Raw genomic sequence first — 16,156 nt, 5'->3', positions numbered from 1 at the left:
GTTCTTGTGGCAGTGAGTTGTTATACAGCTAGGACTCCCTGGTGTGTAGTTGTTTGTAATATTTTCTTATAATCCTTTGTATTTCTGTGGCATCAGTTGTAATGTCTCCGTGTTCATCTCTGATTTTATTTGAGTTTTCTTTCTTTCTGGCTAAAGAGTGTTGATTTTGTTTATATTTTTAAAAACCCAATCCTTCATTTGGTTGATTTTTGTATTTTTTGTCTATTTTTGTTGATTTATGCTATGATCTTTACTATTTCATTTCTTTTAATTTTGAGTTTAGTTTGTTTTTGTTTTTTTAGTTCCTTGGGGTGCAACATTGGGTTACTTGAGCTCTTTCTTCTGTATTGAAATAGGTGTTTATGGCTATTAACTTTCTTCTGAGTACTGCCTTTGTCATATTCCACAGGCTTTGGTATGTTATATTTCCATTTTCAGTTGTCTCTAGAAATTTTTAAATTTCTCTTTTAATTTCTCTCCTTTAGTTAACCCATGGTTGTTCAAAAATATATTGTTTAATTTCCATGTATTTCTATAGTTTCTAAAGTTCCCTCTTTTATTAATTTCCAGTTATATACCATTGTGATCAGAAGCAAGATTTGATATGATTTTGATTTTTCTAAATTTGTTAAGACTTGTTTTGTGGCCTACCATATGGTCTATCCTGGAAAATGTTCCCTGTGTACCTGTGTGCTGGAAAAGAGTGTGAATTCTGCTGCTGTTGGATGGAAAGTTCTGTGTATATCTGTTAGGTCCATTTTATCTAATGTGCAGTTCAATTTCAGCATTTCTTCATTAATTTTCTGTCTAGTTGATCTGTCCATTGTTGAAAGTGGTGTGGTGAAGTCCCCTGCTATTATCGTAATGCAATCTATTTCTCCCTTCATGCCCATTATTATTTGCTTTATATAGTTAGGTATTCTGATGTTGGGTGCGTATATGTTCACAATAGTTATGTATTCTTGATAAATTATACCTTTTATTATTAAGTAATGACATTTTTCTGTCTCTTGTGACAGTTTTTGACTCTCTATTTCATCTGATATAGTTATAGCTACCCCTGCTCTCTTTTGGTGACCACTTGAGTGGAATAGCTCCTTCCATCCCTTTACTTTCAGTATACCTGTGTCTCGTGTAGGCAGGATATAGTTGGATCTTGTTTTTTAAATTTATCCACTTTATGTTTTTTATTGGAGAATTTAATTAATTTACTTTCAAATTAATTGTTGATGGGTAAGGACTTACTACTATCATTTTGTTGATTGTCTTCTGGTTATTATTTTTATTTATTTATTTATTTTGAGACAGAGTCTCACTCTGTCACCCAGGCTGGAGTGCAGAGGCTCAATCTTGGCTCACTGCAACCTCCGCCTCCCAGGTTCAAGTGATTTGCCTGTCTCAGCCTCTGGGTAGCTGAGACTACAGGCATGTGCCAGCACGCCTGGCTAATTTTTTGTATTTTTAGTAGAGACGGGGCTTCACCATGTTAGCCAGGATGGTTTCTATCTCCTGACCTCATGACTCACCTGCCTTGGTCCTCCAAAGTGCTGGGATTACAGGCGTGAGCCACCGCACCCCACCTGCTTTCTGGTTATTTTAGAATCCTTTGTTTCTTTCTTCCTCTCTTGTTTATCTTTGTGAGTTGGTGATTTTCTTTAACAGTTAGTTTTGATTAATTTCTCTTTATCATTTGTGTATTTACTATCTTTTTGTGCTTTGTGGTTTTCATGAGGCTTATAAAATATGTTATAGTTATAATGGACCATTTTATACTGATAACAGCTTAACTTTAGTCACGCACAAAAACTCAAAACATTTACCCTCTTTTTCCACAAATTGTATTTTGATGTTGCAATTTACATTTTTTATATTGTGGATTTCTTAACAATTTATTGTAGCTAATTTTTTTTACTGTTTTGACTTTTAACCTTTGTACTAGATAGATATATGATTTACAGAGCACCATAACAGTGTAGGGATATTCTGAGTTTGCTTATATTTACCTTTACCAGTGAATTTTATACTTTCATGTATTTTCACATTAGTAATTACTATCTTTTCATTTCTACCTGAAAAACTTCCGTGAGCATCTCTCGTAGGGCAGGACTACTGGTGATGACTTTCTTCCACTTTTGCTTGTTTGGGAAAGACTCTCCATCTCTGAAGAACAGCTTTGTTGGGTATAGTATTTTTGCGGACAGTTTGGCTTACACACTTTCAACATGTCATCCCATTCTTTTCTGGCCTACAAGGTTTCTGCTGACGTATCTGCTGATAATCTATGGTCATTCTTTTATATGTCACTTGGTGCTTTTGCTGCTTTTAAAATTCTCTGTTTTTGACTTTTGACTGTTTAATTATAATGTGCCTCAGTGGGAATGTCTTTGGGCCGAACCTATTTGGGGATCTTTGAGCTTCATGTGTCTGGATGTCCATATGTCTTCCGAGAGTTGGGAAGTTTTCAGCAATTATTTTATTAAATAAGCTTTCTCTCGCTATTTTTGTATCTTCTAGATGTCTCATAATGCAAATGTTTGTTCATTAATGGTGTCCCAAAATTCCTATAGGCTGTCTTCATTCTTTTTCATTCTTATGCTTTTCTTTCCCACTGATTGGGTAATTTCAAAAGAGCTATCTTCAAGGTCAGATCTAGTCTGTTATTGAAGCTCTCAATAACAATAAGACATTTTTAAAACGTTTTTCTTATTTATTGCTTAGTTTACTTTTGTCTCGTTTTCTTTTGGCCATTTTGAAACTAATTGCTTAAAATAAAAAAGGTCTTCTGATCAGTTATTTTTGGTACTTTATTTAAAAGTTTATTTGGAGAAATTTCATAAAATAAAAAGCTTTGGAATGTCTGTGGATACCAGCTTTTCATGCTATTTCACTGACCTTTATTATGAAAAGTCATTTATAAGTTAAATTCTTATTTTTCTTGAATTTATTTTTAAAATCTCTGGACCTCAGGTGTTATGTTTCAAAGTTGTGACTTTGCTACTTAAACAAATGTAATTCAACATATAACTTATTACATTGCCATTGCTTATCTGCAGCTTTTCTTACACAAGACAAATAGTAATCAATGATTATAACAAAGTAAAATAACATTTAGTATTTGTTTAAAACTTATGCCTTGTCTCCAGAGGAAACACTTCTTTAAAAGGAAGTCTTGGTGCTATATTGAGATATAGTTGTGAATTCTTTGTTTTTTCTCTGTTTTGTGTGGAGCATTTGTAGACTAACACAAAGATAAATAGTAGTGAAGAGGGATAAGTAAGAATACTGTGAGATACTCTGCCAATCCCCGGTAGTGTTTGCATCACTAATTAAATGACAAATACAAAAAGTGAGAAACAGTAATGAAAACACAGGTCTCCATTCTTGCACTGGACGCTCAGGCATTTGACGTGATCATATTTAGCCTTTTCAGCAACCCGGGAAAGGATTTATTGTCCTCATGTTTTAGGTAAAATTCCATATCCAATGTCATACAACTAGTAAATAATAGAACCTAGATCTGTTTCCAAAATATACAAATTTTTCTTTTTTCATTCAGTGGTCCTCCCAGATGGTCAGGCTATAAAACTGGAAAACATTTTGAAAAATAAATAGAACAAATAAGACTATGCATTATGGTTATTACTGGGCTTTCAAAAAATGTTCTTTGTGTATTGTTTACTGGATTTGCTTGCATGGGCTGGGTGAAATTAAGTAGTACATCCTGATATGGCTGTGCTGTGGAGTTAGGAATACATTTGAGTTTGTTCGTGAGAAAAAGTTACACATATATGTGTATATATACAAATGTACATCTTATGTGTGAATATATTATATATTGTGTATATTATACATAATATATATTATACACATATAACATAATGTGAATAGTATATTTTATACATATTTTGCACATGTGCACACACACACAAATATTTAAAATTTTTTTGAGGAAGGAGATGTCATCAAAGAGTTCACTCAGAGAAAAAATGTTTTCATTTCCATAGTCAGTGAATACCACTTAAAAATTTTCAAATGCGGCCAGGTGTGGTGGCTCACACCTGTAATCCCAACACTTTGGGAGGCCAAGGTGGGCGGATCACGTTAGGTCAGGAGTTTGAGACCAGCCTGGCCAACATGGTGACACCCGGTCTCTACTAAAAATACAAAAATTAGCTGGGTGTGGTGGTGGGAGCCTATAATCCCAGCTACCCAAGAGGCTGAGGCACGAGAATTGCTGGAACCTGGGAGGCAGAGGCTACAGTGAGCCAAGATTGCGCCACTGCACTCCAGCCTGGGCGACAAAGCAAGACTCTGTCTCAAAAAAAAAAAAAAAAAAAAAAAAATTCAAATGCATAATTCCCCTTAAGAACATAGAAGAGGCCTTGAAAGAACTGGGGATTTTCCCTTTCAACTGTCACAAGCTCCTTTTTCTGGACAGTGACATGATGTTCTTCCTATATGACCTCTACTTTCATAAACATGCTCATTAAATTTTTTATGAAAACGGAATATAGCATTTTCTTTAAGTTAATGAAAATGTTGTTTCTTCTGTTTTGCCCTTAAGTTTCCTAGTTTTGTAATGATGTCATCTGCTGGGTGTTAAGACATTTTGTATGTGCCGAATATGCCTTAAACCTTTATAAAAGTTCTTCACTCTTGAATCAATAAGATGTTGGTACTTTGTCTGTAGTCAGGCATAAAAACTTGACTTTTATATTCTAAGTAAAATTCTGGTGTGATGCTTTAGTGCTTTTTTATTGATGCTGAATAATTTACACTAACTTGTTTACTAGAATTTGTAGTCTATTTTTCTTCTTTAAAGAAAAGGATACAAAATATCAACATTAGATTTTATTCTGGGTTACTTATGAGAAGAAATGAAATAGCATAAGAAGTCTTTAGAAGACCATAAGAGAGTGGGACAATGTTAAAGTCAATATTGAATGACTGTCCCTGTAAATTTTGTAAATTTTAGCCACATTCTTTTTTTTTCTTTTTTTTTGAGACAAGGTCTCACTCTGTCACCCAGGCTGGAGTGCAGCGGTGCTATCTCAGCTCACAGTAGCCTCCACCTCCCGTATTCAAGCAATTCTTGTGCCTCAGCCTCCTGAGTAGCTGGGACTACAGACATGCACCACCATGCCCAGCTAAGTTTTGTATTTTAGTAGAGATGGAGTTTCACCATGTTGTCCAGGCTGGTCTCGAACTCCTGACCTCAAGTGATGCACGCACCTCAGCCTCCCAAAGTGCTGGGTTATAGATGTGAACCACTGCACCTGGCCCACATTCTTTAAGTGAAAATATTTGTGTATATGATGCTTATTAACAGACATTTTGGCATTATTAACTTCTTCTAGGCAAGTTTTAATATTGAGAACCCCCCGGCTGTAATCTCAGCTCTTTGGGAGGCCGAGGTAGGCGGAGCAAGAGGTGAGGTGATTGAGACCATCTTGGCCAACATGGTGAAACCTTGTCTTTACTAAAAACACAAAATAATTAGCCGGGCGTGGTGGTGCATGCCTGTCATCCCAGCTACCAGGGAGGCTGAGGCAGGAGAATTGCTTGAACCCAGGAGGCAGAGACGGCAGTGAGTTGAGATTGCGCCACTGCACTCCAGTCTGGAGGCAGAGTGAGGCTCAAAAAAAAGAAACCCCAAATCTGGTTTAAAAGTCTGTGACAAAGCCAGAATTACAATCTTCTAACCCTATATTTAAACCTTTGCCACATAAACATTAAGATGTTTTCAGATATTCTGGAATCATAGAATTTCAGGCTGTAAGGAGTTTCAGAAATCACCTATTAATAATTTGATTTCTTCATTTTGTAGGAAATAGAACTTAGGCTCAAAGAAAAGTTGAGTGGTTTTTCTAAGGCAGAACAGAATTAAGGCTGAGACATGTTTCTCCATGAACACGTTTCTCCAGACTGGGGCTCTGTCCTTTGGTCTACTGTCCCTGAGATGTTTTGAATTGGTAGAAAAATGCTATGGTGAAGGGGTCAGATAAAATGAGCAGTTGAGGTCAAAATCCATACCCGTTAAGGTAAATATTGATTCCCCCACCTTCCCAGAGTTATAGTACTCTGTTTCCAATGGGAAAAGTTCTTTAAATAGAGTAAGCCTTGAAATCCAAATAAGGTTTGGACTTCAGTTAATAATAAGGCATCAAAATTGGTTCATCAGTTGTGACGAATGTGTCACCCATATGAGCTTAACACAAGGAAACTGGCTCCAGGGCAGAAGGGAACCCACTGTATTCTCTGAGCAACTTTTCTGTACACCTAAAACTCTTCTGAAATTGAAAATTTACTAACAAAAAGTAAATCTTGCGTTTTTAAAATAATATTAGTGTGAAATTGTTATTTTTCTTTTAGAAGTTTTCTGAGGAAGCACTTTAGATGAGTGCAAAGGTGACCAGTAAAGGGAGACTATGAAGGCAAATATTGAAAGTATTCATTTCCTCCTCCTCCTTTCAAAGACTATGCAGTCACAAGAGGTCCAGGTGATAGATTAAAAAATATCAGAGCAAGAGAGCCTTAACAGTCCAAATCCAATAGTCATTATGCTGTTAAATAGCACAGTGTTGATAATTTTTTGGTTATCATTAAAGTATAGAGGCTGAGGACATTCAAAAATATGATTCCTTCCATAGTAGTCATTTGCTTGCAGAGATTATATTGATTGATTATGGTACTTGATTCATAGATGATAACATCTAAATTTTTCTTTTCCATTTCAATTTTTCTCCTTCTAAAATTTAAGAAGAGTTCTTCCCATGGAGATTTTTGGATAGCTCTGGTGATATTAGAAGGTGGTTAAAGTGACAGGGACAATTCCTCACCCCGGACTTCCAGCGGTTTGTGCTATACATTACCAGGATGGTCTATTTGTGAAATCATTTGTAGCATCTTCATATTCATCTCCACTCTCTCCCCCTTCCCAAAGTTGCATTCTATGACACGACTTTACAAAACGATTTAAATCACGGACTAATGTACACGTAGAATTCCAATAAATCTCCAAGTAAGCCTAGGCCTCTTTGTACAGGGCTTTGTTTTTGACTGGCTCAAAGTCCCTGGCTGTGCCACATGGTATGACAGCTGGCAGACTTGTTTATCTCCTTGAATGATGTGTCAACTCCGGCAGCCCCCAAACTGAGCTATAGTATTACGTGGGTGTTGTTTTTTCATGTGAAATCGTCTGTCAGCATTGACTCTGAAGTCAGCAGCAACTTCTCCCTTCATGTTCTCACAAAGGAAAATGTGAGCTGAATGCGTAGGCTTGGATTTTCAGTCGCTTGCTCAGATGTTGTAACCATGATGACTCTTCATCTGTGCATGTTATGGCTCGAGAGGCTGAAAACACAACCCAGGCTTTGTCAACACACTGTCAGCTGTGTGTGTGTGTGTGTGTGTGTGTGTGTGTGTGTGTGTGTGTTGGGGCAGGGGAGGAATTCATCCTCTGCCTCTCTGCACAGCCCTGTCCGAAATACTTTGCTTCCTGATTCTAGACACCCTATGATGGCTTGACCCCATGAATGATTTACTTGTCATACATATTCTGGAAAAGGCAGAATATCCATAAAGGAACTGGAATCTGACTTATAAGGTAATTTATATAACCATTAAAAAAGATTTTTAATGCAAATTACAACTACAGTGAGATGCCATCTCACACCAGTCAGAATGGCTACTATTAAATAGTCAAAAAATAACTGATGTTGGTGAAGATGCAGAGAAAAGGGAACATTTATATACTGTTGGTGGGAATGTGAAGTAGTTCACATTGAAAAACAGTACGGAGATTTTTTTCCGTATGAAAAACAGTAAGGAGATTACTCAAAGAACTAAAAACAGAACTTCCATTTGCCCAGCAATCCCACTACTAGGTATCTGCCCAAAGGAAAAGAAATTGTTTTACCAAAAGATACCTGCATTTACATAATCCCATATTTCTCAGAGAAAAAAAGACACCTGCACGTATATGTTTATTGCAGCACTATTCACCATAGCAAAGTTAAAGAATCAACCTAAGTGTTCATCAATGGTAGGTTGGATAAAGAAAATGTAGTACATATACCCCATGCAATACTATCAGCCATAAAAAAAGAATGAAATCACATCCTTTGCAGCAACATGGATGGAGCTGAGGCCATTTAACCTAAGTGAACTAACTCAGAAACAGAAAATCAAATATTGCATATTCTCACTTATAGGTGGGAGCTAAACAATGGTACAAATGGTCATAAAGATGAAAAAAAAATAGATACTACGGGCCCGAAACAAAGGGAAAGATGGGAGGGAGGTGAGGGTTGGAAAATTACCTATTGGGTACAATATTCACTGTTTGGGTGATGGGTTCACCAGAAGCCCAAACATCACCATAAGACAATCTCTCTATGTAACAAACCAGCACATTGTAGCCCCTGGATCTAAAATACAATAACAAAATAAAAAATAGCTAAAAATAAAAATACATTCCTTGAGCACACGTCATGTGCTGGACACTATCTTAGGCACTCAGTAAATGACTGAGCTTGGTTATTTAACAGTATAGCCTCAAAAATCTGTATCTGTGCGAATATCTTCTATATGCTCTTCCGCCCTTCTTCACACCGGTCTGAAACCCAAGAGGCTGAACTACGTAGACTGTGAGGAAGGGCTTTTGTATTCTCTGGCCTTCATGCACCCAGAGGAGACTGGAAGGAGAGAGGAGAGTGAGGTTAGGGTGTTTGTTCTCAGGCATCTTTATTGGAAGGAATTGCAGCTCCTGTTAGCCTTCTTAGCACAGTCTTCCCTCTTTAGCTTCCTCCAGGCTGAGGGGCTATAACAGGGCGGTCATTACTAGCCCCAAGGTTCTGCACTATCCCCTAAGCGTTCCCTAAACCCTGCTCCATTGCCTTGGTAAAAAGTCCCTTGATTAGAATCTCCTCAAATTGACCTTCTGTTTCCTGCCAGCACCCTGACTGAAACAGTCATGGTAACTAATCCCGGGCACAGACCACAGCCCAGCAACTATGGCTTTCATATGGATTATTAGATTTTGTTATCTTTCAAACCCACATAAAGTAAATTATGATACCTTAACTGTGGCAAATGAAGAAACGGAACTTTTGAAGGCTTTGGTAACTTCCCCAAGGCCACACAGGGAGTAAAAGGTGGAATCAGGTTCTATGACTTCCAAACCCATGTCCCAACTCTCTTTTGTGTCCCTTTAAGTGGGTTGCTGTTCTCCATTGCTGACATTAACATGCAGCCAGGACAGAATGTCCATCATCCTTTGTTACATCTGTATCTCAACATCACGAACTCGGTTCTATTTCTGTTCAGTCTTGAGATATGGAAGTAAGAATATACAATTACTTTGGTTAATTATTCACAGTTCTGGATTTGAATTCTTGGAACATAATTATAAAAGAAACCCTGGATCATTATGATAAATGTAGTTATGTGGCATATCAATGGATTTAAGGGCTTCTTCTCCCACTGCAAAAGTTAGAAGAAATTACCTAACTGTAACCCTAATTTTAAACCCAGTTATGAAATTGGCACAGGCTGACCTGCATATCATGTGGCTCAGATGGCTTTGGTAGTGAGCATGGAGATTCTGCTTTATGTCTGTCATGATGGTGGGCACAGCAGCCAAAGGAAATTTGCTCCCACACAACCTATGACATCATCACCTTCCCCCATAGAGAATTCTCCAGGGTGTCAGTTTTCATACTTTGATCCTCTACTATATTATTCTTTGCCTGGCTTCTAGACAGATGTTGTAAATGCTCACAAAATAGAAAAAAAAAACTGAACTTCTTATAGAAATACAAGCACACTAGGAGGGAGAATTAGGGTCATTTGTCCCATGTAGGCAAAGCTTTACTTCCTATTAAAGCATTCACAGAGTTAAAAGATTAATCTTTGATATAGATCTGGATTCATGTAACCATGTGTACCCCTAATTTTTCCCCTTGTGAATGAACATTCCAATTTTTTCCTCCTTTTCTCTTTCCTTTCCCTTTTGCTTCAGTTTTGAGATGAGGCCTCCTGGGAAATCATCACATTTCGAGAGTTTGGAGGTGTGAGCTCAGAAATTTTGGTTTTTAATTATTTTTCAAATGTTCCTCTTCATATTGAACTTGATTCTCCAAATCATCTTATGAGGCTACTGCAGGCATAAGTAGGGATGGGGATTAATGGAGAAGGAAGTCAGAATCCTGATGCTAAAAACTGATTTCACCTGGAGGACAATGGATGATGTTAGTTGAAAATGAATGCTGTCTGGTTAGCCTGGGAATCTGTTGACCTTGTATATTTTCTTAGTGAAACTGCTGTCTCCCATGAGACTGATGTGAATGAAACTTTCAGACGATGAGTTTGGTGGGAGAGGGAGAAGTGTTTGGTGAGGTAGGTAATTCACAAAAAAGGTGGGGAAAACCCTGCCGTTACGGAGTTAAATCTTTCTTTAAAAGACAATGGCTCATGTCATTATAGATGATAGGGGAAAAAAATAAAAAAGTAAAAGATAGTGGCAATCATCAAAGTAGCCTTCTCTCTCTGCTGAAGAGTCCTTCCATGGGATCTGATCTTGCCTATGCCAAGTCCTCACTGCCTCACTGCTATTCATCGCGTTTCTCCAAGTTCTGATTGATAACATAATTTTCCCTGTTCACATCTTAATTCAGCATGAATGAGTATAAAATACAAAATACCATAAGGACTGCCTACTCTCGACTTCTTTTTTACTCTTCTTTCTTCTTCTATTCACTGTTTGCTGCTTTGAAGTGCTACAGCTCCCGGATTTACACACCCAAGTCACAGTAGGAGGTAATTTAGAACTAAACTCAACATTAGACCTTTGACTTTCCAGTAAGTTATTTTCCATGTTTGCTGTGCTTTTCCCTCTGCCTGTCCTGTCTTTGTGTACAGTGTAGGTTTGATTTGATTTCTAAGGTTCGTACTGGAAGTCACTCCTTTGGGTTTTTTCCTTGGCATTTTCAAAGGAAGGAAAGAATTTCTCACCTCTGGAGTTCTACTCTGCTGCAGGTAAAGAATTTAGCAGCTATGGGGGTGATAATTAGAGCCAGTAATAATTTGACTGACCTACCCTAGGCACAAAATTGTACAGTAGATCTCTCTTTCATGTTGTAAGATGGTTATTTAAATCTCTACATATGTGGTTTAAGAGATCTACAGTGTCTCAAAGTCACTGGTAAGGTGATTTAGCCAGGGGCATCCAAGTGAATATTGCCCATATAGATTTTTGTGGGTGACCTAAAAACTGTCTGGCAAAAGTTATTTCAGAAAGAATTTCAAAACTTTTAAGTATTGGTATGTAGGGGCAATTCAGAAGTTGGCTATCTCTTTTGGCCCTAGTGTTACAGGAGGAGTCAGGGATTCTTGGGTTCAGGAGGTGGGGCAGCAGCACTGACTGAGAGGACCCCAAGGAGAACCCAGAACAGAGTTCCTTCTGCCCAAGCCAGAGCCTCAGGGTCTTCCTTACCTCCTTCTTCTTACTCTCAGATTTAATGTCACCTTGGAAATGTCTGCGCAACCTGGCCCTCTTTTTCATCCCTACAGCCACCACCTTAATACAGGCCTCATCATCTCTTATTTGGTGTAATTATTGCACTAGCATCCTAACTCACCGCACCGAATGTTGTAGTCCTTTGGGGCTTCTGTAACAAAATGCCACATACTCAATAGCTTATAAACAACAGAAATTAATTTTTTCACAGTTCTAGAGGCTGCGAATCTAAGATACAGATGCCAGCAGATTTGGTATCTGGTGAGGGCTTACTTCTTAGTTTGTAGATGGCTGTCTTTTCATCTTTTTGGTATGTCCTCATGTGACAGAAGGGACAAGGGAGTTATTTGTGGTTTATATTGTTTTTTATAAGGGCACTAATCCCATTAATGAGGGCTTCACCCTCATGACTTAATCACCTCTCAAAGGCTGTACCTCTTCATACCATCACTTTGGAGGTTAGGCTAACAACACATTAGTTTTAAGAAAACATAAACATTTAGTCAAGAGCATCAACCTATTTTTTCCTTCCCTAAGGAGTAGAGATGTTTTCTAAAATACAAATCTGGCCAAGTATCCAACCATACTTGAAGACACACTCATGTTTGCAAGTATCTCAGAATTTTTTGGCTGCTTCTTAACCTCTAAGGCAGTATTTCTTTGCCTGTTCTTCTACCTTGATACACCTGAGAAAGTGACTTGCTCATAGCTATGGATGGTTGGGGGAAAAGGGAGAGAGGAAGGGGTGGTAAAACTAGTGTGGTGTGTTTGTAAAATTTGTAACTGCCCAATGGGTTCACTTTGCCTGCTGACTAGACAGAGCTGATTTACCAAGATGGGAATTGCAACGGAAAAAGAGTAACTCATGAAGAGCTGGCTGTGTGGGAGACAGGAGTTTTATTATTACTCAAAATTAGTCTACATGAGCATTTGGAGTTGGAATTTTTAAGGATAATCTGGCGGGTAGGGGCTCGGGAAGTGGGGAGTGCACATTGGTCAGGTTGGAGATGGAATCCTAGGGGGTTGAAGTGAATTTTTCTTGCTGTCTTCTGTTCCTGAGTAGGATGGCAGAACTTGTTGAGCCAGATTACAGGTCTGGGTGGTGTCAGCTGATCCATCCAGTGCAGGGTCTGCAAAATAGCTCAAGCACTGATCTTAGATTTTACAATAGTGATGTTATCCCCAGGAGCAATTTGGGGAGGTTCAGACTTTTGGAGCCAGTGGCTGTGTGACCTCTAAACCATAATTTCTAATCTTATATCTAACTCGTTAGTCCTGCAAAGACAGAAAGTCTCAGGCAAGTTGGGTGTCTTTTTGGGAAAGGGCTATTATCAATTTTGTTTCAGAGTCAAACCATGAACTGAATTTCTTCCCAAAGTTAGTTTGGCCTACGCCCAGCTTAAAGGTTAGAAGCGAGATAGAGTTGGTTAGGTCCGATCTCTTTCACTGTCATAATTTCCTCAATTATAATTTTTGCAAAGGTTGTTTCAAAATCCACAGGATGATCTTGATATACCTCCCAACTGAGGGTAGGAGAGGGCACACCTCACCTTGATCTCTTTGAGGACATTTGCTTGAAGGCACCAGAAGGAGAGACACCCCCAACTTAGCTCACCAAGTCATCTTCACTCCCTCCTTCTGGGCCACTCTGACTGACATTGCCACCACTACTGTTCACACTCAAAGCTCCTCATCATGCCCTTCGAAATCTTCTCTTTTAAAAATACTTGCCTAACTATTAAGGAACAAAGTGAAAACTTTCTAGCTCTTTGCTCTTAAACCCGTACTAGGCCTTTTGTGACCTGGCCCTGGCTTACATGTCAGCCTTCACAGTCACATTCTCCTCTCCATCTATGGGGGGCTCAGAGAGTGTCTCAAACACCAGGCTCTCTTCTCTTTCCATGCCCCTGGGTTTCCCACATAGCTTTCCTGCTACCTGAAATATTCTTTCTTTTTCTCATTAATTATCACTCATCTTTTCAGTCTGGACGGGGTGCTTCTTCCATAAACTTGTTCCTCTCCATTCCTTGGCACTTACTGATCAAAAAGCCAAACTTTGTAAAATATGTAAAGAGGTTTATTCTGAGCCAAATATGAGTGACCATGACCCAGGGCACAGTCCCAAGAGGTCTTGAGAACATGTGCCTGAGGTGGTTGGGTTACAGCTTGGTTTTCTACATTTCAGGGAGACAGAAGTTACAGGCAAAGACGTAAATCAATACATGTAAGGTATACATTGGTTTGGCACGGAAAGGCATGACATCTCGAAGGGTGGGTGTGGTAGCTTCTGGGTCATGGGTGATTTAAAGATTTTCTGATGAACGGTTGGTTGAAATAATTAAACTTTGCCTGAAGAGTTGACATCAGCAGAAAGAAATGCTTGAGTGAAGGGGAGCTGCAGAAGCCAAGGCTCTTGTTATGTAGATGAAGCCTCTAAGTAGCAGGCTTCAGAGAGAACAGATCGTAAGTAAATGTCTCTCATCAGATCTTAAAAGGTGTCATACTCTTCATATCTACTGGATGTGGAAAATACCTAGAAGGGGAAGAAGAGTCTACAGAATGCAAATTCCCCTACAAGACAGTTTTGCAGGGCATTTCAAAGTATGTCAAACAAATATATTTTGGGGTAACATACTTTGATTTCCTTGAGGGCCTGTTATTTGTCATGCAATGCTATACCAAAGTCAGGTTGGAGCTGGGTATCTTACTGCCACAAAGAGTCTGTTTTATCATTCTTATGATTTTTGTTTTGGTGTTAATGCTGATCAGTTTTGCCTCAACCTCCAAGGGAAAAGCTATAATGAGGCATGTCCAATACCTCCTTTTCCATCATGGCTTGAACTAGTTTTTCAGTTTTCTTTGGGATCCCCTTGGCCAAGATGAGGGGTCTGTCCAGTTGTTTGGGGGGCCTATAATTTTATTTTTGGCTTACACCACACTATTTTAATTATTAATACCTAGTTACTTATCTGAATTTGTTTCTATACTCCAGGGATCTACGTCTATTGTAACCACCCAAGGGGTTCTTCCTGCCTGCTGCAAAAATACTGTAATACCGCAGTATTACCGCATTTGCTGTAATACCACAGCAGAAAATGCTGTAATACCACAGCATTACAGTAAATAAAGTTTTTAACAGACATGAGGCTGACCATTCCATGTGGGAGATTGAGTTAATACTCACATCATCTCCCCCGAAGCTTGTAGGTTAGGGGTTTTTCAAAGTCAGTTTGTGGGAAAACATGGGGGTGGTTAGGCTTGCTGCTGATTGGTTGGGGTGGAGATGAACTCATAAGGGAGTCAAAGATGTCCTCTTGTGTTGAATCACTTCTGAGTGAGGTCACAAGAGCAGGACTGGCAGACATGTAAAAATCCTGAAAAGGAATTTCAAAGGCCAACCTACAATACCGGTATTATCTGCAGGAATGTCTGACAATGTATGTCTATATCTTAGCAGAACTCAGATCCCTCTCTTTCCCCAGCCTGATGGCCTTTGATTAGCTTTACAAAGACAATTGAGTATTGGGGAAGGCCCAATATCATTTAAACTATAAACTAAGTTAGCTCAGCCTAAGCCCAGGAATGATTAAGGCAGCTTGAAAGCTAAAGGCAAGAGTTGGGGTGGGCCAGGTCAGATCTCTTTCACTTTTATAATGTTTGCAAAGGCATTTCACTGTCTTTCTTATTGTTGACTCCTAGGCATTTAGCCCACCATACGGTACATACTAGATGGTTAATACTTGTTTATTATATGAATAAATGGGGAGGACAAGAGAGAAATAAACAAGGATGATGCAAGAAACATGAAATTATTCAAAAAACATGTACCTGATCCTCTCCTAGCTTCTTTTCTCACAAGATTTGAAGCCTGTGACTCAGTCTACATCTCATTTTAGTTTGCTACATTCTAGTATCAAAGGGTTGGTATGATTGTGGACAGTTTGTGTTTGCTAGTTCCCCTCTTCTATATTGGGTGGGGGGCACTGTTTTACTTCTCTAACATTCAGGAATGAATCTCCAAGATATTTTGCTGCTTTTATAATAAGGAGCTTCTTATGTTTTTCATGAGGTGTAGCTTTTCTTTTGCACTCTCGGGATCTGTCATGAGAAGAGCACACTCTCTGTGCTATTCCCCCTTCAGCCTAGGCCTCACAGCGAAGACTTGTGGGATAGACTAGATAGAGCCCAACTGCAGCCTGAGTCAGAGCCACCCAGCTGACCTGCAGTCCTGAACGTAAGAAGGCAGATGTCTTTTGCTATAAGCCACTAAGATATTTGGGTTTGTTACCTGGCATTATTGCAGCAATAAATGACTAATACAACGTCTGCAGTATAGGAAGTAAAGAGCTCTCATTGGCCCCAAATAAAATACATACTTAGAAACATAAGAACTGTGGTTGATACAGTGGATTGCCTCACTCATCATCCATTCCAACCTCATTCTAGAATCCTAGAGTCTGGAAGCCACAAATTACACTTCCCAGATCCTCTTACAGCTAGGTTTTCAAATGTAACTTAGGTTCCATCAATCAGATGTAGTTGTATGAAACATGAATTCAGAACTGAGTTAAGCAAGGCACCCATTTTTTGTTGGTGCAGACTATGGCAGAAGCTTCCTTACTTGGCAACTTTCAGCAC

At 38.8% G+C, this 16,156-nt stretch overlaps 1 long non-coding RNA gene across 1 annotated transcript; it reads right to left on the bottom strand.

The window, feature by feature from the left end:
- Positions 1–12,398: 12,398 nt before the first annotated feature.
- On the bottom strand, positions 12,399–14,859 carry LOC139356568 (uncharacterized). The gene is made up of 2 exons (XR_011608584.1): positions 14,703–14,859; positions 12,399–12,648 (listed from the first exon to the last, which is right to left on the bottom strand). It is a non-coding gene; the product is annotated as an uncharacterized lncRNA (long non-coding RNA).
- Between the last annotated feature and the right edge of the window lie 1,297 nt (positions 14,860–16,156).

The sequence above is a fragment of the Macaca nemestrina genome, chromosome 10 (genome assembly GCF_043159975.1).
Source record: "Macaca nemestrina isolate mMacNem1 chromosome 10, mMacNem.hap1, whole genome shotgun sequence".
Classification (NCBI taxonomy): domain Eukaryota; kingdom Metazoa; phylum Chordata; class Mammalia; order Primates; family Cercopithecidae; genus Macaca; species Macaca nemestrina.
The sequence above is the reverse complement of the archived record's forward strand: the minus strand, read 5'-3'. Positions and strand labels throughout refer to the sequence as shown.